Source organism: Rhinolophus ferrumequinum, chromosome 28 (genome assembly GCF_004115265.2).
Source record: "Rhinolophus ferrumequinum isolate MPI-CBG mRhiFer1 chromosome 28, mRhiFer1_v1.p, whole genome shotgun sequence".
NCBI lineage: Eukaryota > Metazoa > Chordata > Mammalia > Chiroptera > Rhinolophidae > Rhinolophus > Rhinolophus ferrumequinum.
In genome coordinates, this window is record NC_046311.1 from 8586876 (window position 1) to 8612275 (window position 25400).

Here is a 25400-nt window from a genome sequence, read left to right on the forward strand (position 1 = left end):
TAAAATATTATTTAAAATGGACAGTATGATTCAGACAATATAGTTAATTGGATGTTTCTCCATGCCAAAACAATCATTTAATTTCTTGAGCATACTACTTGCCAGGCACTGTTCTGCAAAATCACATACATTCCTTTTTTGCATTCCTACAGGAATGTTTGAGGGCAGTAGTAGCCAAGTTCACAGACGAGGAGGCTGAGTCTCAGAGAAGTTAGTTATTACCCAAAGGTCTCAGTTAGTAAGTAGCCGTCTTCAGTATTTATGCTATTCCTGTAATACATGTGTATGCTATTTATACTGTATAAATCATATCATGACCCCATACAACCATGAAAATTATATATGGTACTGGATTAATATAATCCCCAAGTAGAAAAGGAACAGAAAAATATTCTTGTTAACATCAAAAGCAAAATGAATGTTGATCTTTGGGGAGTCCTGAATATTTCACTTGAGAAACTAGAAAAATCCAGTTCTTTCTTAGTTTGTTAGCAGTTTTCTTTAAGAATGAGCAAGAAAAGACAGTTGAGCATATTCATCGCTCCAACCCTGTAGGAGCTCCGCGGGGAAGAGCAGCGTTGGCCTTACTGAAGGCTTACTGAAGAAAAAAGAAACTTTCTTCACAGAACAGTAATCATTGGGGCTCTTAAAGTATCTGAAAATATAACAAACACTGCAATCAATGAAAATGTGTTTGGATTCAACTGTCAAGCTTGCTGAAGATGAAAACAATTGTATGTCTTCAGCAATAACAAATATATGAATCATACAGGGCACATCTGTCAGACATGCCTTCCCAAATGACCCGGCTAATCCAAGTGCATCTCTGCTTATAAGTACAAAGCAAAGCCAAGTAAAAAGCCTATTAGGAAAAGAGAATAATTTTGCTGTCAAGAAGAATCCGTGCTGCTGCAAAACTCATGGACTCAAGGCACAAAGTAACGAAAGGGAGATGCCATTTCTACGACCTTTGAAGGGATTACGAAACATGCAGGACCTTTCAGAATCTGATACCGCAAACGTTACTTTGAAAGGTTGAGCATCAGACACTCCTAAGGTTTCTCCGGGAATGCAATTGGCCCACGGTGGCAGGGATTCAGAGTGACATAGTCTCAGATTCCTTATTCTGGTTTACTTCAGACACCTCTGGTTTCTGTTTCATGTAAAATTTTTATCTGTGTTTGTACATGTATAAAATTAAGAAATAAGCTTGGGGAAGAGTGAAGGATTGTAAAATGTTTGAGCAAAATGTTTTAGCCAATCCAATTTTAGCTCCTTCACCCAAACCTAAGGGGACTGAGACTCGGGTTCACAGGCATGTCCAGGTCACAGGACTAACTCATGGGTATGAATAGAACTGGGTTCTAGGTGGTCCCCCAGTACTCCTTGCCTCTGACAAATGAAGCCCCATCCATCAGAAATGGGTAAAAATTATGAATGTGCATCAGAAAGAAGTCTTTGATAGTAGGAGCTAAAGAATGAAGCCGATTAGGCCAAAGTGGCAAAAGCCGAGTTTGTTTTTCCTTCTTTTTAAAGTCTGTTACTCATAAGGTATGTTTTACCCATCTGCTTAACACTGAAGAGAAAAGGTCAGAATTCCGAGTAATTTACTGACAGTTAAGTGGCGGTGACTTCAGTTGGATTCTCAGCATATCATTAAAGCTCCAGTTGTAACAGACGTAGACTCTAATAAGAAGTTCAACCAAGACAGCTAAACTATAGTATTCATAGATATATTTAAATGTTGCTATATTTCTAAACTTCATATACCAGACACGATGAGAGAAGCAAATCTCACCACTTCTGTGTTCCTAAGTAACAAGCAACATTTTTAAGCACTCTCATCGTGTTTTTCACACTTCCCAAGATTGGAAATACAGGTTTTCTTTGCTCGCATGACTTGAACATTTCTGCACGTTTTAGGTCCTTAGTGGAAAGTGCTGAGGTGTATCTTTATAGTGGAAATCACAGCATCATGGGAGTGGCCCTCCTTTATAGCTCATTTCTGCTGCTACACGCTTAAACTGAGAGGTTCTACAAAAACTGGTCACGTAAGGCACTTAAAAAAATAAAAGTGCAGCTATATATCTTACAGATGTTGTGAAGCCAAGATAGTCATGTCCCTAAAAGAGAATGCCTGTGTTTCAAGAGCTCAAAAGCAATGAACCTAACTGCATTTTTCTCTCACGCACCTTTTACCAAATGCACGTGGAAGTTCATTGCTGAATGAAGTGGCCTCAAATCTGTTGCGTTCTTGCTCAGCAATTAATTATGTATCTGCTTGTTTCTCAACACAGTTCCTCATAAAGGTGCAATCCATAAAGATGCTGTTATTGAGGGCAAATCCTGACAATTCTGCATCTTTAATCTTCCGTTGTATCGATTCAAGTCATTGAAACACTTGAAGTCAGCATGTTTTTCCTTCAGGGAAGAATCTGGAACTAGCAGCTCAGGCAAAACCCTGACCTCCACAGGCCTCAGAGACTCACAGGTCCCTTCCATATGTTCTGAATTTGATGGCCGTCGCGTTAATTCTTAGGTGTAAGTTTGTCATGACAGGCTAAGAATGCACAAAAAGTGTGTGTCTGCATGAGGGGATCACAGTGCGGCTGTGTCTCACCCACACTTTAGAATATCCATGCCACAGGTCTGTCCTGGTTCTGGCGTGAGATGCTGACAGGGCCATCGGAGCACGCCCCCTAAAGGATGGGAGGTTGGAAATGAGCCCACCCTGGACACCCTGTACTGTGACAAACTTTGACGGTTAGATTTGGGGACTGAGAGAGCAGACTTTCTAGGGCTGCTTTTTAAAATTACACCAACTTTGCCAGTAGGAGCAAGACTGCAAACAATGCCCAGCCCCACCCCCCAAAATCTTGTTAGGAGATGCCCCGATGCTAAAAGGTGCAAACACTGCATTGTCACACAGACGAACACTTGCCTGCATCTGGATAGCTTGGGAGTTAGCAGAACCCTTCCACATTGGTTGGGTGATTCGAGGCTTTCTACGAGGACCCACACTAGGCATCCCTCTGAGGCTCCCCCCACTCCACCTCCTGCCCCACCCCCTAACCCCGGCAACCTTATTTGACCTTGGTGTTCAACACTCCACCTCTGTTGATCTTGACTGTCTTCGCCAGATCTGCTCCTCAGCACCCTGCCCAGTACTCATGACTGTTGTGGATTCTCTGGAGTTTTTCCCTTTGGCTCTTGTCTCAGGTGGGTGCTCCAGCCACAGACACAGAGATGCAGTTCGGTGTGAGAAGGTTTATTGGGGAGTGACAGCTGTGAAAGGACAAGGGCAGAAGCAGGGTGGGGCAATGGGTGCTGTCACAGCACATTGCAGACCTGCTGCCTCTGCCACATGCCCCCACTCAGGGCATCTCCAAGCAAGGAATGCCCACGAGAGGAGTTCCAGCGGGGACGTGGCCAGTTCCTCACACTACGTCTTGCTAACTCCTTGTCTGGGGTCTGCCCTTGGTGACATCCCTGCCTGGCTCATTCACTGGCCGGCAGCCACCCTGAGACCAGCAAGATGCCAGCCGTCAGGTACCGCAGCTGGGCAGGCTGAGCAGGATCTGGGCACCACACCTGCATGTCTGCCTCAGCTCCCAGCCTCTCGATAAGGGCTCTCTTTTGTAGAAAGCCACTTTTTTGCCAAGATTTAAAAGACTCTTGTAGGTAAAGACAGATCCTGAAGTCTGTAGGTCAGGCTTTAGGTAACCACATCTTTCCAATAAAAAAGTTAAAGATCAATAAGGTGAAGCGATATGCCCCCCAGCCATACACCTGGTAAGGGACAGAGGCAGGATAAAACAAGATAGAACAGCAGAATGACTATGCACTTTCCTTTATAAAAGGATAGCGGCTGACTTGGATGAAATCTGTAGACAGTGTCCCCGGCTCCAGGCTACAAGCATTATGCACAGCATGTCATTCAGTCCTCTCGATGACCGCCTGACAACATTGTAGTCGCCATTTTACTGATGAGAAAACTGAGTCTTAGAGAGGTTGAGAGATTTGTCCCGACGCACGTAGGCAGTAGCTGCAGAAGCAGCATTTGAACCCAGGTGTGACTCCAGCACCTGCCGTGTTCTCCTTCCTCACTGTGGCCGTCATCGCTGCAGAAACATGCATTTTGAATGTAAGTGCCCCATTCCTCTTGTTCCATTTCTGAAGTGCATTCTTTTGGCTTTTGTCAAATGTAGCATCTTCAGGAATATCGGTTCAGGAAACTGTTTATATACTATGAACCCTAAATGACAGGAAATGACCATTTTCTGTGGTTAGACAGATAGCTCAGTTTAACACACCTCAAGATTCCAGTGAAGGCACCCTTTCACATTTTTCTAGAAACCAAAGGAAAATGACCAAAGTAAGTAAACATAAGCCAGGGATTTTTAAAGCACAAAACACTGCTTGTTGTGTGGGGATGCCAGTTTCCTATACTATGTCCTACTGAAACAATAACAAAATATTATTAGTGCTAAATAAATAGGTTTTCAATATTTGCAACTAAGGTTGACTCCCCAAGGTGAAAGCTTGATATGTCTGAGACCTTAATCGATACATATTGATTGAACATTAGCAGTTCCACAATAGTGTTATTTTTCACATCAATCAGAAAACATATCCAATAATCATCAAATTTATTAATATCTTCTAACAATAATCTATGTAGGGTATGAAGGTGAAATGACCGAGTGATTGTAGACAAGGGCTGAGCCCATATCAATCACTTTTATCTAGTTAACATCTAATTAACCATGTTATTCTGTCTTTTCACACCAGGCTACCCACCATCACGTTATTACAGCTTCCTGCGTGTTAAAACCTGAGTTTTATGCTCCCATGTTTAACATTCTTCACTTTCCCTTTGCAGGAATAATTGTAGCTATTTATTTATATATAAATAATGATTGAAAGGAATCTCTCTTTGGTGAAAGGGACAAATACATTTCATTCTTCCACAACCGTAAATGTCTCTTTCAATACATTTACATTTAACATCGTTACTAATTCAGCTTGTCTTCCCCATCTAAATCGGAACAACCGATGTCTTATTGTGCTTCTAATTTGATGCATCTTAGCTTCTTCCCCTTGAAAGTGAATTAATCAGTCCCATTGAAATAATAGTAATCAAAATTCAAGGACACCTGGAAATGAGCACACAGCACCAGCTGGAGGGTGTCATAAATATAATGGATCATTTCTCATAAACAACGGCTCACTTAGTCACATCGACCAGTGCCATGTGCCCACTTAAACTTGGCTAACACAGAGAGGCAGAGGCAAGGGTCAGGGAGGTGACCTGCAAAAATTACTACCAGTAGTTTGCTTGCCAAGAAGTAAACTCACTGAAAATTAACTAGCTCCCTTGCTCTGAATTTATTACCTATTCTTCTAATGCACGATGCATTAGCCCAAGACTCGTGGATCAATAGTTCAGTTGTATAGATTATAAAATATATTGTGTATCCTTTTTCTGGTCAATACCGTATTATTTTTTAAGATTGAAGATAGAGTGACTTCAAATTAGAAGAGAGGTGGCCTTTGAATCAGAAACTTTTTTTTTCTGAATTGCTTAGCATAAGACTTGACATACCAAAATTTCTGAGAATGGCTTGTCTTGGCATGTAGGAAATTGTACAGAATGTATTAACATGGATCCTACCTACCTTGAAAAGGCTTTGGTGATGAATCTGTACACAACCAAAGAGGACCTTGCCTCTCCTTCTTTAATAGTTCATTATGTTAAAGCCTTTCCAACGAAAAGTATATAGCATTAGAAGGAAAATAGGAAAACATGAAAATAGAGCGTGCTTTCTGCTCCTTGTCATAAAGTCTGGTTGAAAGTTTGGAGAATGGAAAGAATTGACATTTCATGTATATAGGAGGGAAATAAAAAGAAAGTTAATATTCCGTACTACAGTAGGTAGACATTTTAACATATTTCTTCTGTGTCATCAGGAAAATGGACTACCCTGCCTATTTCACAATTTCTTGGAGGTCAAATGCAATAATAGTTCAAAAGGTGGTTTGTAAATTCTGAGTGTACACATCAAGAGTATTTTATCAGAGCATAGTAGAATATGAACTGGGAAACTCAAGTAGAGAAACTTAAATCATTCTTGATAATTCAAGGTTAGTGTATGCAAACCTACCTTAAAGGGAATGGAAAGGAGATAATTTCTGCCCTCTCTTCATTCTTAGTTGCTATTTTTCAATATTTTAATTGATTTTATTCAATTTCATTGAACTTAAGCATATTTCAAATGTACACACGATATACCAACTAAAGATAAAAATGAGTTATATGAAAAAAACAAAAAAAGGGTTACACGTGTTTCGATGGCGTGAATGTTATAAAAATGTTTAGAAAATAGTGGATAAGTGTAGCTAAAGAGGGTCAAAATTTAGTTCTAAGAATCTTCACTAAATAACAAAAATAACAAAAAAATGTGCAATCATTGCTATAATTCACAGGACCTATATGACAAAAGTAAAATAGACTCTCAAGAAAAATGTAATTATTCCTAGAATTGAGATAAAGAGGCACTTCTCACAGGGGTCTTTTAACGAAACCGCTATGAGCAATGTCTTCAATATCTTTACAGTAAATTCAACAAACGTTTTTCATAGAGCTATTTCTTATAATGCCTGTCAAGTGCCAAAATGCTGCAGTACAATCATTTTGGTGAAGGGGCGGAGGGATGCACAGGAAATGGGGAGGAAGGAGAGCTGTCCAAAATACTGTATCCGTAAATGGATCTCTGTGATAGAGAGACTTGATCCAAGTATATACATGCTAAAAGGTCAAAATCATGATTCTTAATTGAGATGTATGTCAGAACTCCCCTAAGAGAGCCAAACTCTGTATACCTGGGGCCCAGATCACAGGTCCTGATTTCATAGATCCAGAGTGGAGGTTTGACAAAACTCACCATGGTACTTCAGTGCACATAAACAGATACAGACCTATGATCAAGAGGTCTGCTCACCCTTCAAACCATCTCAAACAATGTTTAGATAAGTTGTAGCCGCAAAAAGTTCAAGATCACCTACTAGAAGCACAGTCACGTGGCATTCTAGATAGCTTCATTTTTGTGCTTCTAAGTAACTCCAACCTGTGGTGGGACCTCGATGGGAAGCCGACGTCTTATCAAACAAAATTCTTGTTTTCCTGGGTGCCTTAGACATAATCCTGGAGGCTGTATGAGTGAAATGGCAGACTCTGCCTTACGGGTTACCTTTTTTGGAGATGGCATGTTCTTTCCACATTGTTTATGCCAGGCTAGTACTCCAGCTCGAGCGTTCTAACAAAACAGGTCACTCTAACATAATCCATTTTCATTCAAGGGACTTCTAGAGATGACACTGGCTGTGTGCCCTTAAATTAGAGGAGACACAGCGTCAACCATTCCTCACCTGGAAGGAGAGGGATAAATTCAGTTGTAACTGTGTTCCTTTCCAAACGGGCGATTCCATGAAATCACACATAGGAGATTTTAATCAGGAGGTGTGGTGGTCGGTAGAAACCATAAATCACAGGCCCAGTTTATCCACAGGAGTCCTGAATAGTCTCAGCTTCATCCTCAGAAACGCCTGGAATTCAGTGGCAAACAGTGTGTGTGTGTGTGTGTGTGTGTGTGTGTGTGTGTGTGTGTTGGAAGTGAGGAAGAGGGTTAGTGGGAGATTTTTTAAGCACACTGCTCACAATTCTAATCCACCCCCCTGGGTAAGCATCAGTGTGCTACTGAGAGATGAGCCTGATGGGACAGTGTTGTCACTGGAAACAGAAAGGACGTGCTTTTAGAACCATGGCCCCATGGAGCACTGTCAGCTTCCTGGGATTGAAGGGCAACTGAGGCAATTGAGACCTACTGAGGATCTCAGAGGACCTAGACTCCACAGGAGCGTCTGCAGTGGCCGGACACCCGTGTGATTGCTGTCTGCCATCCCTCCCCCAGGAACAGTCCATCAATCAGATCGGAAAGAAGGCAGAGGTGCCATTGAGGAGCAAGCAATATGTCTGTCGCCCGACGGACTTTGTTGGGGCCAGCCTGGCAGACCCTACACCGTGCCCTGCAGTATTTCCCAGGCTAACAATATCAACTGAACTTCCCTTTTGTGAAAGGAGATAGCCAGGAGGTTTTACAAAATTTATAACTGCAGCACTCTTCTTGCCAAAAAGAATGGACACTTTTGGGGGGCCAGAAAAGTTACATGTATGCCGAATAGAATTAGCACCATACATGAAAGAGGAATTACCCTTTACTGTTGCATGGAACATCCTGGTTTATGCCAAAGAAGTATCCTGAGGCGTCCGTGGCCTGCCTCACCATCATCTGGAATCCTTAGTTTTCTTTCTATTTATTGAATGTGCATGGTTCCTAAGAGAGCCGGGGAAGACAGAAAAATGAAAGCGTGCTCTTGCTCGAAAATGGATTTGAAAGGTTAGGAGAGATTCCAAAACTAATGATCATCCGTACAATTTTGCTTTGGGGTTCAAGAGCCTGAATTATTGCCTTGTTCTTGAAACTGTGGCTGAAGTGTTTATTAGTCTGGGCGGGGCGGGTGCCCTGACTAAGAAGGTTCTTGAATGCCAAGGAGTACAGTCGCCTGTGCACACTCCAATCGTGGCTCACGATTCCTAGAAGATCCCTGCAGTCACCCCCAGAGCCCTTGTTTGCTCGGCCAGGCAGCTCGGATTTCCTCATTCTCTCACGAGTCAGATCTCCTGGGCTAAACCTGCCGCCCATGGGTGAAAGGATGGGGTGGGCGCAAGCTCTGTGAGTCGTGCTGATCAAAGAGCGTGACCTTGTTTGAAAAGACTGGGTGAAGGCAGTAAAACCAAAAGGCATCCCGTCGGATGCTTCGAATACAAAGCAGCATGTCAGAGAGGGCAGAAGGCAAGTGAAGCCCACGGGATTTATGGCAGAGGTTCTCAGGAGAATAGGAAAACACAAGGGCCTTCTCTTGCGAGGCAGCCATGGTGACGGCAGTGACAGCGGCGGGGTTAGCCGTGACACCCTGGGCACCCAGAGCAAACACTGCTAGATGGAAGAATGGGGGCAAGGCACATCCTTACGAGCCATAAAGGACTTTAAAATACTCGAGTTGTAGACACGTGACAATGAGTTCTTGGTGCACTCTCGGGAGGAAGGAGAAATAACACGCAGACGCACACCATAGAAATACAGTTAGGAATAGTAGTCTTATGGGGATGAAGGAAGAGATAGTCCTGCTCCTGATTTTCAATTCCCAACGGAAAATTCTGGAAATATTACCAGGCACTTGGCACGGATCGATTTCTAGCTTGGTTTGCAATCTGAGACAGTGGAATATGCTTGAAAATGTAAATTCTCCACAGAATCATGTCATCTGCAACCTACTGGAGGCTAGAACTCTGTGTGTGTGTGTGTGTGTGTGTGTGTGTGTGTGTGTGTGTGTGTGTGATTTAGAAAATATTCTTTAGGAAAAGCAACATTTTTTTTTTTTGCAAACCACGTATCAAACAGCTAACATCACAGCACCTGATTGCGCACGAGAATTTATGCTTTACACCCTCCCTCTCGTCAGCAATTGTGAAGGGTCTGGGATTCTGTCCTGCTTGCAAGCAAACAAGTTAGCCTGCCGCCATTTTGTGGGTGCTGGCAGGAAACACAGGACTCCTGGGTCAGAGACAAAAGTCTTTATTACTTATAGCACAGCGAGCAGCATGTTTACATCACTTTCTCTTGCCCCCAAGTCCCAGAGGGCAATGCAGATATGCAGATGGGACCAGATGGCTGCATGCACACAAAGTGAGCCACAGGAGAAGAACCCTGAGCTGGGGGGACCCGAATCTTTTAGCAAGGATGTCTGCTCTGTGCTCCAGCAGATACGATCTCTTTCTTCCAAGGCCATTTGTTCAACAAACATCCTTGAAATGATACTATAAATGAAGAGAGTCAAGGTTTTCTCCCATAAGATATACAGAACTATCAGAGACCAATGGAGAATCGTCTCCCAGCAGGCCTCAGTCTCCAACATTACAAAAGTCTCTTCCCCTTTCTGGGTCTCATATTTTTATATTTTTCAATAGGGGTTCAACTGGATGAAATCTAAGATCATTTCATGGCAATGGAATTAAGATTGTTTCTTAATATGTTTTACAAAACAGTTTTTATAAAGATTCTGCTTTTCAAAGTCTTATAATCTCAGGAGATCACGCTTACTTCTAAATGGTTGGCACTGTACACACATGTACACACACACACACACACACACACAGTATCCATACCTCAGCAAGAGTGCTGTTTCATATCTAATTTTGTGTGTGTGTGAAAGTCCAGTGGAGTGGAAGCTGATATTAGAATGAAAAACTAGCTGTGATTACAGCACATATCTTATTTCTTTTCCTACCATCTCAAATTAATTGGCAATGCATTTTCCTTAACCCAAAGATATGTAGAATGGTCTGTGAGTTTGTCTTGGTTGATTTCCTTACTTTTTATCTTTGTTTTTCCCCTTCCCCTCATTGCAAATTTGTTCTCAGAGTGAGGGCTTTGCAACCAAAGTCCTGCTGAGCCCTACGAAAGAAGCCAGGTCATCAGGCAAAAGCCTAACGTGTCCGCTGCAGGTCGCCTTGGTAACCTGCCAGCGTTAACCACAAAGTGCTCCTGGCGGTAGCTCTGTGATACCCCCAAGCTAGGTGGCCTGTCAATCTGCTGACACTGGGCTCGCACAGGTCACCTTCTATGTCTGGATTCTATGCTAAATGCATCACAGCTCCCCAATTCCACATAATCCTTGTCTTATTAGGCTTTGAAATCTCCATCGAAATCATCGATATCTGCTAGAAATTTCCTGACAGGCGGGCACGGAAGCCTCTCCCTAGGTGGGACCACCTGCACACCTCAGTCCTTCCCAATCCCTGAGCCTGGCTCAGATGCACCCGCCAGCGAGGCCTGGATTGCGTCACACCGCTCCAGCTCATGAGCGCTGTGGCCGGGTGCTGTGCCCCCGGCATCTTACGCTCCCCATGTTCTCCGCCAGACTGTGGCAACCTTCCCTCTTTTGCACTGTGCTTATTCTACTCCTAGAACAGGTTTTCTCTCGTTATCATCCTCTTACTCTGTGTCAGCCAGAGCTGCCATACGTGGCCATGTGAATTTTGATCTTCAGACCTCAGCTGGGCGCCATCCGCTGGACCCCTGCCCAGGGTTGTGCAGTGTTCAGTCTACACAACGGTGGCCTGGCCGGCACCTCCTAACTCATGTTGTTGCTAGTGTAATCCTCACACCCCTGGGAGGTAGCTGCTGTTATCAGAGTCTCACAGAGAACACTAAGCGCAGATTCCCCAAAGATTCGTACCTACTAGATGACCAAATTAAGATGTGTACCTCTACATAAGGTCTGAGGTTCTCAAACTTTTCAAAAACGAACTAAAGCTTTGTTCAAGTGGAGCACAAGCAGAAACACAATTAAAACAAAACCAAGTTGAGTAGCCGCTCCTTGATCAGGTTGTTCTCCTCTCCCAGCCCCAGACCAGCTCTTGGAAGCCTTTCAAAGGGTCCCTAGCATTCTGAAATGACCCACAGTGGCTGGCGTTTTCCTGGGCTAGACTGAGCCAACCACTGGAACTGCAGGTTACCTGTTACAGTGGCCATCTGCATGGCTCTTGATAACCTTCTCTCTATACAGTGTAGAACCTTCCACCTAGAACCTTCCACCTTCTAGAACTTCCACCTTCTAGAACCTTCCCCCTTCTCCCTACTATCAGGCCTTCCTTCTCCCAGTTGCTGGCTGCACCATGCTCAACAGGCTCTTACTACTTGTTGAGTTTCACTGAAGCCAAGACAAATCCACGTCCCCGTTCCCAGATCAGATCCCTCAAGCAGCCTGAATGAGGCTGAATTCCCCAAGCCCCTTGGGACATGGACACCTGGACTGTAGCCTGCTTTCTAGTACTACTACATAGGAGCCTTGGGAGATTCAGGTCCCTCCAACCCCAGGCATTTTGGAACCTGGACACATGTCCCCTTGTGCCGTCTCCTGTCACTGAAGCCTAAACATGCAGGGCCTCCATGTATCAGTGCCAAGCTCCTCTCCAGTAATTCATAGGACTTAATGGGGAAGTTGGTGTCAGCCCCTCAGAAGAAGGAAGTAAAGCACGGAATCACATCCTCCTTCACCTGGCTCCCCCCTAACAACGCATAGTCTGGATGACCCACTCATACGCCACTTTCTGGACTCTCCAGGATGGGTTGCATGCCCACGGAAGACCCTTTCCTTCTCCCATCATGGCACTTAGCTCTTGTCTTATGGTTCCCGGCTTATTTGTGCCTCCCTAGCTAGACTGTCAGGTCCATGGGGAAGGTGACTTAGTCTGCCTTGTTCAGTATTGTTCTTAACCCCTTTGCATGAACTTGACCTATGGAAGAAACCCTTGACATCACTGAAGATCTGCTGAATGAATGAATTACTGTGAAAGGTTGAGTTTAAGGCTTATATCTCCAGTGGCAATAAAGCTACATACTTAGAAGAGGTTTGCTTTCAATTTTTGAACTTGCATCAAATTTGGAAAGATAACTTTAATTTTCTTGTTAAAGATGTGGCTGCCATTTGGTTCTTCACTTTCAAGAACTGTGACAAAAACAGGCTTGAGTTCTCTTAGCCCTTCCAAGCAAAGCATTAACCACCTGTCTGTACCTGGTTGTAATCTGAAATTTGTCAACCCTTTATACAGACTTTAATAATCTTTGTCAATCAAAGATTGTCAATCAGAAGGCCTTGACATTTGGTCTGATTTTATTGTGAGTTTTTTAAAGTTATTTAAAATTTGGTGTAAATGGGGAGTTTACATTTCATTGAACCCAAAACACCAACAATCAACACTTCGTTTCCTAAAAAACAAATCTGATAGCGAAATCCATTTTTATTATCATCTAAGATTTTATTTTTTCCTTTAAAAAATGTTGAATTTGAAACCCCAACCTTGAAAATAATTGTAAATTGGGCAGTGTGTGCCCTTGTCTTGACGTCCCATCATTTTATTCATCCCAAATAATTTTAAAAACTCCTTAAACTAAAACCCTAAGTTTTCTTTCCTCCATGGAGTGTGACTGAGGTGTAGAATTTGCATCTCAGGTTACCGGCTTTGTTGTTGCAGGATAACCACAGGTGATATAGGTGCCCCTTTGATCTGTCTGAGTTTCAGACACTGAGAGAGAGAAACATTTGACTATTGGGTTTTGTCCACTTTGACGTCCCCTTGACAAACTCGTTCTCACATTATTTTCAGAGACAAATATTTTGAAAGTGAAGAACACAAGAGGTTGCTAAATATTAGCTTTCAAAGGCTTGGAGTCACATGCTATTTGCTTGGGTTACCTCTTCTCCAAGTCTATATAAAGAATCATGTTTACCCTTGAACGCTCTTCGGGGCTTAGGCGCTGCTGGGTAAAGAAATATGCAGGAAAGAATGTAAACATGGTTGAGACTTGCTGGGTTCTGTGAATGCAGAAATCTCTGCTTGGTTTAGAAAAACTAAGAAGTAGAAAATGAGAAACACATACGATTTTGAAGGCAAAAGTCTTTCATGAAATTTGGAAAGGGGTATCTATAGCACAAATAAAACATACATTTATATTCAGCAGTATTAAAAAAGGCAACTAAACCAAACATAGATAATTATATAGATATAACATACATGTATAAACATAGATATACACGTTTTAAATACGTATATGCCTTTATTAGCATTGACTTAGATAGAGATCTAAGTTGCATTTCTCCATCCTGGCCATATATTAGAATGATGGGAGTGGGGGTGGGGGGTGGCTTTAAAACAAAATCAAAACTGAACTAAACTGGATAAGAAAATTGTCAAAGAGCTTCATCATAAAAAGCACCAGGCCCAGTGACAAAACTTTGTTTCACATTATCAAACAAAATATTACATCGATGCTATTGTTATGTTCTAGAGAAAAAGGAAAAACCATTCAAAATAATTTTGTAGGACCAGCGTAACAACAAAAGTTTAGAAAGTATGCATGACAACCGAAGCCAGGGGGCATGGGGTGTGTGTGTGGGGGGAAGCACAGGCTAACCCCACATCCTACAAAGAAAAAGATGGCCTATAACATTATTTGAAAAAAAAAAGTTACAGTCAAGTAAGTTTGTACCAAGTGCAAGGATAGATCTTTAATCGGAAATCTCTTAAAATAATTACCCATATTCTAAGGTCGAAAAGGTCATAAATATCTCAGAGACCTCAAGACAGCCCTTTAGGAAGGGCTGATGTCCAGCCATGATTTAAAATAAAATCCGTCATTTCATTCAAATAGAAATACTTCCTCAACACGTTAAAAAAGATTACCGAAGCCAGCCTTACGCTTAGTTGGGATGTCAGCTACCTATAAATTTGAATGCAGGTTTACTCTATCAAGCATTTAGACTTCCAACAGGAAGAACCCAATCAATAGCTCAAGCAATTCATCAAATGATATTATAGCATGAAAAACTGCATTACAAACCAGTATTATCCATTTTTGATAAAGTAAACTGTACGTACTTAGATTGGCGTGTTTATCTTTCCTTGATATGTTTTGATGAGCACAGGAAAAATCTGCGAAAGTGGAAGCAAAGGTCCGGCTATGATGTAGGGGGAGCAGAGCGTGTTGCGGGACATTGATTTTCTACTTCTTTATGGCTTATAAAATGTTTATATAATGTCTGAGGGTGCCCCCCACTTCTTGTCCCCAAAAGGCATGCATTGCTTGACATAATCAGGAACAATAACAAATTTCCAATATGGACAAAAGAATTAAATGAGTCACGTAGAAATATTATGGCAATTGTTATTTATGGAAAGATTTCTATGGCACAAGCAGAAACATTTTTTTTTCCCAGCCAGTAAAGCCAAAGAAAATAATCTAAGGGAGCAGTTTTAATAGTATTTAAAAATTCAAATAGCGAATACTTCTTTTAGGGATATTCTTTGAAGAAAATAATACGTTCATGGAAATCTGCATTCTCTTTTAGTGATACGGGTTCTGGAAGTTATTGAAAGGGGCTTTTCAAGGAAGAAAATCCAGCTTGAAACGTGGTGGTCCTGGCCCCCCTATCACCCATTTTGGGCCCTTTGGGGCTTTACTCTGACCTTCCTAAGACTCCCAGGAATACGGGAGCTGCCGGCTGGCAGGCAAAGGTTGAGTTTGGCTCGCGGTTGTGCCTTGTTTGTCCTGCTGTAAATTATCTGAATGAGTTGCCAATACTAGAGAATTGGAGAGACTCCATAGAAAAATATCCAGACTTGGAAAACCTGGAGGCCCTGGGAGGCCTGGGGCGCTGGCCTCCAACCCTGAGATCCTGCCCCCTGCATGTAGCATCACCTTGGGGAACGGATTTTGCCACACCCTGTGCCTTACAAATTCTTTAAAACCTTTCAAAACCTGCTTCTGGCCGTCCCCTTGTCAGTGCCATCCTACCCGCGGAGAGTTTTCATTTTACAAGAAAGCCATGCTATAAAGAGTTTCTGCCCACATTCCAGGTAGTAACCTGTCAGGAGATGCACTCTTTTTTACCTGAAAAGACTCACAGCACATAGTGGGGTGCAGCCTCAGGGTGCCCTTTGGCATCCTGAGAACCTGAGGCTTGTTTTACATCACCTGGGAAGCAGCTTTTCAGAACACTGTGCAATGCTGCCACCTTGTGGCTACAAGCCGTGAAGCAGCCGCGACATCATTTCATGAGGTCATGCTGTCATCTGCTGGGAAACTGTGAGAATGCAGGACGTGTGTAAAAAGCTCAGCAGCCTAGAATATAAATGAGGTGCTGAAATGCCCGTTAAATTGTGTATTTGTGACGGCTAACTGTGGCGGCTTATCTGTGGACGTTATAACGTTGCCAGCTCAATGTCTCTGATACTGAATCTTGGTGCTGGAAACCAACACGGATTCTTATCTGAGGAAGTTGAGAACAGGTATTGTCAAGAATAAGAGAAGACAGTCATACGCCTGAGATGGTTTGGATTAGTGACCCCCAAATGTTTCCAGCTGGCTGACCTAGAATTCACGAGGGACCTTGTTAGATATCTGCGCCTTGGCTTCTAACTCAGAAATCCCTAAAATCTGTATTTTTACTCCCCAGTGACTAGGTTAGCACCGCCGGTTACATTCTTAAATTAACTCAAACTTCCTCAGACCTATCATCATATTTGGACTCTTATAGTTGGAAATGTAATAAGGAACTCACATCTGCGTCTGTCACTCCTTAAAATTCTCCCTGTTGTGTCTACTTCCTGGGCTGTGGCTACCATTTCCTTAATGAATCCGTTTGAGTTGTATCGCTCTTACTTTCTTGGAAGACCCTCCTCCGCGTCGCCCCAAACCACACTGCTTTGAGGCGTGACCAAGGAAAGCTGCAGGCATTCAAAAAGGCTGGTTTCACGATAAAACCAGTAGCCCTCCAGCAGAAGGCTTCCCAGGGCCTCCAGAACATAGCTTGTCACTCACCGAACCACCATTTTACCTAACCAAGTAACTTTTGTCTCTCCAAACGGATTAACAGAGGCCAACCGTTCCTTCTGTCTGGAACCTTAGGTCCCTCCACCTTCGTCTGAAGAACGCTGTCACATCCTTTTAGGTCCTTCTCAAATGCCAGCGTCTACATTAATTCTTTGCCGACACTTGGAAGCAATCGAACCTTCTCCTCTGTGGAGCCGCTGTATCACTTGACTTGCAAACATCCATTAATGATGCTTATCACTCTTTGCGTCTGTGTCTTCTTTCTATTTACGCCCAGGGTTTCATTTTCACAGAAGCGGGCGGCAGGGCGGGACATGATCAGTCTGCAGGCTGGCTGCCAAGTCGCCCTCCCAATCCACCTCCCACTCCTGCACACTCAGCGAGAGAAGCACATTCTAGACTCTGGTCCTCAGCCTCCCAGGCCCGGAAGCTCAATGTTCTACGTCCTCTAGGACATGGAGTCCCTTAGCAAGGCTTTCTCATACTAACTAACTTCACCAAGTTTTAAAACATGCACAGGATAAGTAATTTACAATACATCGTAGACTGGCGTGCTCACCAGATATCAATATGGTGAGAAGTCTGCATGAATTGAAGGGACGCCAGGGAGGTCACAGACGAATGGCAATAATCACTGTTATCAATCTATCTGTCAGAGGCGGGAAGACCCTTCCATGGGCAGAGTTAGGAAATCAGGGCCATTGAACTTTCGCATCTGGGCTGGCTGTTTTCTTCTGTCCAAGCGTTCTTTCTCCAAACAAAATTTGTAATAAACCATGGTACTTTAAAAGACCCATTTATTTTAAAAAATAAATGTAAAGTCATCTTTTCTCCTTAAATGTCAAAGCTATATTTGGATCACCACTGCCAGGTTCTTGACCTATTAGGTGACGTAGAGTTACACATGTTTTCACGTAATGACCTCTAATTTTTAAGACGTCAGAGTAAGAACACACTGATGTCATGTGGCATAGCGAAACATATGAGACTAGGCCTAAACTGGCTCAATGGGGTGACTATTTTCAATTTGCTTAGCTCTAGTTCTGTCATTTGTAAAACTGTTAGCTTTTCTTTGTATGTGGGAATAAGAATGACTCTCTTTCTAACTTCTCATTATGGTATGTGCCCCGCTAGTAACATTGGCCAGAGGGGCAAATTTTTTCACACAGAATGACTGTCTTTCAATAGGGTTATGACTAAATAAGTTATAGTATATCTGCACTGTTAGCTAGTATGCAGGCATGAAAAAGAGTAGCTGTGCCATTTGATTTGAGGGCTTGTTTTGAGGTGTTCAAAGAGAAAAGCAAGATCCTGATACGTGAATATCATTTGAAGAACCTGTAAATGTGTATACACGTGTTAATATATTACATTGAGGAAAATCATGGAGGGGCATATCTGATGTTAACATGGGTTCCCTGGATAAGGAAAGGTTGGGAGGGGAGGTGAAAGCAGGGTGGCATGAGAGAAGAGAGAAGAAGAGGGGGAAGACAAGAAAAAAGGGGGGGGACAAAAATTTATGTCAAGAAATCCATGTTTGTGATGAACACTTGCGTACATCTTTATAAAATTTTATTTATATTTGTTTATAGGAGCAAATTAATTTTTATAGGCTGACTTTTCAATCTTAGATATTAAGTATAAATTAACTACACGTGTATATAAGTTCTTTAATAAAACACCTGAGTTAAGAAAGGCCATTAGAGATGAATGGAGCAGATCTGGGACTTGCAGACTGATGTACCGTGAACTATTTGACATTAAAAAGGGGCCCTCAATCAAGCAAAAATGGAGGAACCAATGTTCTAGACACTGCTGAACACTCCTGGGGCATGTCTGTAACATATATTACATTCTACAAGATGCTGACAATGTTTTGATTTGAATAGTTCAGCCTTCAGGAAGGAGTCCCACAATCAGTGCCCCAGGCTACGAATCACAGCTCCCAAGGTCATCCATGTACTAAGGAGATCTGGTGAGCTACTACTCTCGATCAGTAGGGCTCAATGAGCCGGCCTATTTCATGCCCCTCCTGGACCTTTCGGACCAGATCCCGTTCAGGCTAGCCTGAGCTAGGCTGGCAGCGTGGGAGTAAACAAACGTGTTAACAGACTGAGTCTGTAAAAGTGAGAGACTTACTCAGTCTAGACTCCAGCTAATGACTATCCTCTAAACAGGTCTTCCAACTTCCAGAGAACTTGATTCGGAGAGCGCTGATGAAATACATAGTGTCTCCCCCCTAAGGGAGGTGTTCTGGCAAAGCTGGAAACAGTGTTAAGAACTGAATGGAAAGGAATGAGAAGGAAACCCCTGGGACTTGGTGGGGAAAAGATGTAACCACTAATAATGTACAGGCTGACCCTTAAAGGATGCAAACAACTGTTCTAGATACTGTGCGGGGCAGATTTATCGAAAGGAGACCAGGAACATTTATGGAAATGAGAAGCACTAATATGTAGGGAACCATGGTGACAAAAATGTCCTTGTGGGGATAACAGATTTCAAGTCTTTTCCACGATGGACATTGGACTCACGGCGGTCCAGCAGACTCTCATGTCATGTCTCATGTCATCTGTTTGATCTGTTGGTGCTTCATAAACTGGAAGATTGTGGGTGGATAGGAAATATTATCCGTAATACACCCATGACACTCAGGACTGCACAGCACCCTGAACCTGTGTTTCCCATGGCACGGTTTTTCTCTTGCCACGTCCTTGTTTAGTAGTTCACCAAGACAGAATGCATGGTTTTGCCTGAGGCAAGCAGTCGTTAAAATGTGGACAGTGAAGAGATAAGCACTAAACACCCTAAATAACAACAGAAAGGGGAGCCTCCTGGGGACACTGAGAAGTAAGTTTGGAAAGAGACGAAGGTCGCTATGCTTGCCATCTTGGTCCCAAATGACACTTCTAGATTCAACCGAGGGCTCCATAGGACAATGGGCAATTTTTGAGATGCTGTAAAGAAGCCTCTCTCTTTAAAAAATATGTGGATAGTGTTAAGTATCTATAACCTTTAGCTAACGTGGAAACAGGGAGAAATAGCCTACTGTCTAACTGCACAAGAGCGGTTTAGTGCAAGCCCCCAAATTTGACAAAGACCCATGTTTTCCAGTATCATAAGCTTTGTTAACAGGGGAGAAAAATGCCTTTATCTGTAAATCTTAGGCAGGAGGAATACATTTTCATTTTGTAACATTCATCTCCTCATTGAAGTGGTTAAGGACTGCAGTCCGCTTGTGCTTCATATTCAGTCAGGAAAACTTCGTTGGTCGAACATTCCTATTTGACAAATTCTAGTCTGAAGTGTGAGGACTTCAGCTGAATCCTCACAAACCCTGTCTGCTTGGTACGTTTCTCCCCTCCATCTTTTCAACTTCATCAGGAGTGATGCATTATAAACGGACATATTCGTCTTCCAGCTAATCCCCAAAGGGTGGAATAAAGACCTTGACACCAATTTTAAGCTTTTCTTTTTTTTCCTCCCCTAATCATTTACTGCAGAAGAAAAATAGCCCTACAAAAATGGATTTTTTTACGGCATGCTCAATAAATCCTCCCTGCATTTCTCTTATTCTCTGTTCCATTGCAAACGTGCTTCTATCAAGATGAATATGAAACTGAGCTCCAGGCTTAGCACCAGATTTGAGCAATGACAAATTCCTCACCATTTCCCCACAGATATTTCACTTTTTCTGCCAAACTGTGAATTTCAACTTGTTCTTGAAATAGACACCGAGGAAAAGCACTCGCATCACTGACTCGACATCTACTCCTTTGAACTCTGATTGACACACTGCGGCAACTGGACTTTTCAATGCGTTGCTTGGACTTTCATCCTGCTAACTATTTTTTTGGACACTCTGCAAAATTCATTTTATAGTTGAAGCTCAGTATAGTGTCTTGAGAGAACAAAATTGACATGAATTGTTTTAGGTTTGTTCCCAGTTTTTTTATTTTATATATATATATATATATGATTAAAATGCAGATTCAAATTGTGTCAGGTATAGATCTATACTCACATAACCCCCCCACCATCTACTGTCTCTTTAATTTCAGACTAAAAAATCTCATAATAAAAGACAGTTTTTAAAACTGAGTAGTTGGCTTTATGTAAAAATTATTTTCCCCTCATTTTGTTGCAGATTTATCCTGAACATACAGTAGTCTGCAGCTCAGCGCTTGGGAATAATGGCATCAGGCAAAGAAATAAAGCCTTCCGTCCACACAGTTCTGAGGTAGGGACCAGCAGACTATGATCCCGGCACTTGCTTTGTTAAATAAATGACAATTCTATGAAATTGCCTTTGGGGCAAAGGGGAATCCCTTTCCCTTTCGGAGCGCCCCGGTTTCATTAACTTTGAAAGATCCTGGTAGAGATCAAAGGAAATTGTGAGGTACCCTAACTGGTCAAAGAACATGCCTACGAATGGGGATAGTGTGTTGATCTCCTAACACTCGTGTCAACATTGAAAAATCTACAGAATTCACATTAATATCTGGGCTACTGACGGCTCTTGAAAAATTTGGAGATCTAGCAATATTGGACAAGCATTCCCACAATTCCTTCAGGGACAAATTTTGTCAAATTCATCCGGCCCAGACCATTAACTGATTTCATTCATTCATTCATTCATTCATTCATTCATTCATTCATATGCCATCTGATTCATTCATGAATATCATCTGCCTGGTAGGAAGTTGTGAATATAAAATTGACATAGAGAGGCAGGGCCCATCTGGATGGACCTTTGAAGGTCCTCATCTTTTGCCCTTCAGCCCTTCCTCCCAATACAAGCACCAGAAATGCAGTCATGCTACCGGGAAGAGAAAGCATGGGGCTGCCACCACAAAAGGCTTTCATTTCCTCCCCTGTCTATGACGGCCTCTCCCTCCTTGGGACTCGGGCTAAGAACTTGAACTGTACAATTTCATATCACTTCAGAAAGAAGGGATATTAGGAGGCTTGAGGGGAAGCCACTTGGCAAACATGAAAGCCTGCTCTGTGACATCTTTATAAGCTCTGTCCCCACCGGGGTGCTCCTCGGAGCCGGCCCCCTGCCGAGCTAACTGAGGCTGCAAGACCAGGCTGCTTATGTTCCATGGCAGCAATTAGAGAAGCTGCCATTCACAAGATTTATTTTATCCCGTGATTGCTAGGGAGGCCACAAAGCACATCCAGCAGGCAGCGATAGCGGTCCCTGTTATCACTGTCATTTTCCATTTCATTTGTGCTCGGCCGCCTTCAGTCTTGCAGAAGCAGTCGGACTTAAAAGGCCGGGCTCTGCACCTCCAGGTTTATCAGAAGAGAGCAGAAATCAGGCTGGGTAGTTTTAAGGGCGTAGGGAAACAACACGGTTTGGTGACAGGAGGCTTTGAATTCCAGTGGGCAAAGAAGGCTGGGTAGTGCTTCCGACTTTCAACATCCAAATAGGTGCATTTAAAATAAAGCCCCACAGACTCCATCTGAACTCGCACGCCTTTTGTTGTCAACATAAAAGCAGAGCCACTCAGCAGTAGTTCTCATAAATTCCAAGGATGAAACCGCCCAGATGGCATTTGGGAATCAATGGCACATTCGGAGAAGAAGAGTGTTTTTGTCTGGATGTCTTTCACTCGAGTGGTGGCAGAAGCAGCTCTCCATTTTTTGAGACTTGAATTTGGAAGTGATAATAGTTATTTATTGAGTACTTTGACAGCACTAGGTAGGAAACTTCATTTAAATGTGACTTCATTTGACTCTCACAAAACTATATTAAGATACATAGTAGTGAGGATGTAGAAATCGAGGCTTAGAGAGATCATTAACTTGACAAAATTTAAGTAACTAGTAAACCATGGCAATCCAGAATTTAAAAAAAGAAGGGATATTAGATATTAAAGGTGATATTAGGGAAAAAAAGGTGAGAGTAGACCTTTCACACTCAAAAATACTGTGTCTCTTTCATCAGGCCACACCTCTGATATATGCAAAATAAAGATCGCCATATTTCTCCAAGTACATGATGACATCAATTGTAAGATGCTCTTTCATGTATCACAAAGGAAAATAAATCTGGCAGTTAAACTGACAGAAGATATATTCCAAGATATTTTGTTTTCAGAGATGTGAAAACATAGGGGGAAAAGTACCTTTGGTACTTTTATATTATAAAACGTATTCATTTGAAAGGTAGGCTGCAGTGGAAAGAACAAAGCAGTAATATGATGGCCCAGCCTGAGGTGCTTTCTGCAAGTCTGGGGAGAAAACTCGGGCTGAGCTTTGATTGTTGCTGCTTCAGGATTTCTGCCTGTAGGGGGCAGTGCAGGCCACCGGATATGGCCTTTGGCCTTCCCTGAAACTGGTTTTAGAGAAGATGGAGGTGAGAAAAGCAGAAACAGATGGGAAACTTGTTTTCACAGCTTCAATGTGCATTCTCCGCTTCTGTGCTGGTTCGAACCTCAGTGTCATTTCTGTCCCATTTTCTTCCTCCCCTTTTCTGCTATCCGGCAACTCCTTTCTCCCCATTAACTCATTTTCTACCCACATTTCTAAAGTCCAAAACTGGTAGACTTGGAATAGAAACAAATGCTTTTCCCTCAAAAATTCAAATCAGAAGTTCAGGTATTGGCTAAAAAGAAGGAAGCTGGTGTGTTGATTATTCTATTATGCTAAAACGTTCTGGTGCCTTGATTATGTCTATCTGGAGAATATTCTAGATATAATCTCAGGATAGAGACTTCTATCTGGAGAATATTTCTCAGGTAGATCGTCCCACCTCTTGATGTGAAATAGCTGGTGGTCAAATCCATTTGTATCACTTTCCTCAGATTCTTCAGATACCTCCCCAGGGCCCATCAGATGAAGTCTAAGCATGAAACCCTGATTCTAGACTCCGTCCCCCACCCCCTTGCATACCACCGAGGCCACCTCCCAAGTTCATGCCACTTGGAGGTCAGCCCCTGACCTGCCTGCCTAGTTCTAGGCTTGGTTGAGACCTGAGTTCCAGCTTCCATTCTGACTCCTCTATTTTTCTCCTCTCTTCTGTGACTTATGAGTAGTTTTGTTTACTACAACTGGGATTGATAAAGTTGACCTTTGCCGGTACTCGGAAAATTATTTAATGCAATCCAAAGTCACCTGTGTGAAGAGGAGTCAACACAGGGTAGTGATTACATAGTAAAGGATCAAAAGCCCAGCGAGGGAACACAAAAGCACATTATCTGCACCCGACTGGCAGTCCTCACTGAGAGAAGCAAGTGGTCTGTGTGCCACTCTGTGAGTAAGCTGGAGGCACAGATGAGTGCAAATCCCAGAAGAGAATCTGTGAGTGATGGAGACACAGCTGATGGGAGAAACGAGAGCAAACAAAGCTCTGTGTACAGCAGTGTCACTTCCTGTGGCATTGTAACCAGAGCTCAAGCCATGCAGTCACACCTACTTGGGTTGAAATCCAGTCTCCAACTCGTGGGAACTGTTTAATGTTGGTCAAGTAGCATAACCTCTTCGGGCCTCAGTTGATGTCCAACAGGAAAAGAATAATAATGATACGGACTCCCCTGAGTTATTGTGGAGGGTGTGAATAGTGTCTGACGCTGGCGGGGCATGAGAACTTAAGAAATGTTAGCTGTTGTTGTTGTTATTATTGCCTTCATCATCCTCCTGGCTTTAGGTAACTCTGTTTATCCCACCTGGAAAGGAAAAGTAGTTAATGAAAACATCCCAACTAATTATATATACATACTATTTATATTTTATTATACGTGTGTCTGTGGACACCGGTATACGATCTTTCATCTAAAATCAGAGGTCACATGTGTTTTGGAATTCAGAACTTTGGGGATTTTAGACCAGCCACCCATGGCATATGGCATCTGTTCATTACAGTCCCCGCTAGTGCCAGAGTAGTTCTCACGTTCACTTTTGTGCCGGGGGTTCCGAAGACCTCTTCCCAGTCTGGCGATTTGCTGGGAGGACCCGCAGGACTCAGCAGCGAGTCGTGCTCGTGGCTATGATTTATTACAACAAAAGGACACAAAGCAACATCAGCAAAGATAAAAGGCTCCAGGGGCAAAGTCCAGAGAAAACCGGGCATAAGCTTCCAAGAGTCCCCTCCCAGTGGAGCCACACAGGATGTGCTTAATTTCTCCGGCTACAAATTGTGACAACACCTGTGACACGTTCTCTGCCACAGAAGCTCATTAGAGACTCAGTGCCCAGGGTTTTTATTGGGGACTCGACACATAAACACCCTCTGCCTAGCACATACCAAATTCAAGACTCCCAGAAGAAAAAAACAGGTTTTCAACAGAAACCACATTGTTTCTATGGACAGATGAGGCACAGAGAGCCCCTCTGATGGATTAGGGAATGGTAGCAGCCTCCCAAAATCCAAGCTCCTAGATTCCAATCCAGGGCCAACATTGCAAGTAGGCCTTTGTAAGGATAGCAGTCTCGGGCCTTGGTGTCTTAACTCTTTCCACACAGCTTCCTGTAGCAAAATATTTGAATAATTACACCAGGAGGGATAAAAACTATTATTAGCCTCATGACTCATCAGGTCAGGCTTTGCCACCAAATCAGCTCAGGAACTGCTTAAAATGTGTCATGACAATCTTCTGGTTTTCAGAGCTTCTTGGGTTTTGGAATTGCAGATCAGGAATCACAACTCAGTTTTGCGGTCTCTCTTTCTCTCTCTCTCTCTCTCTCTCTCTCTCTCTCTCTCTCTCTCTCTCTCTCTCTCTCTCCACCCCCCTGTCCCCCTCTCTCCCTCCCCGGCCTCCTCTCCTTCCCTTCCTTCCTTCCGTTACCTTTGCTCAGTTTTATTATTAAGTAACAAGTATAACAATAACACAAAAGTCAGGAGGTGAGAAATGAAAGTGTGTTACAGGTTTTACGAGTTGT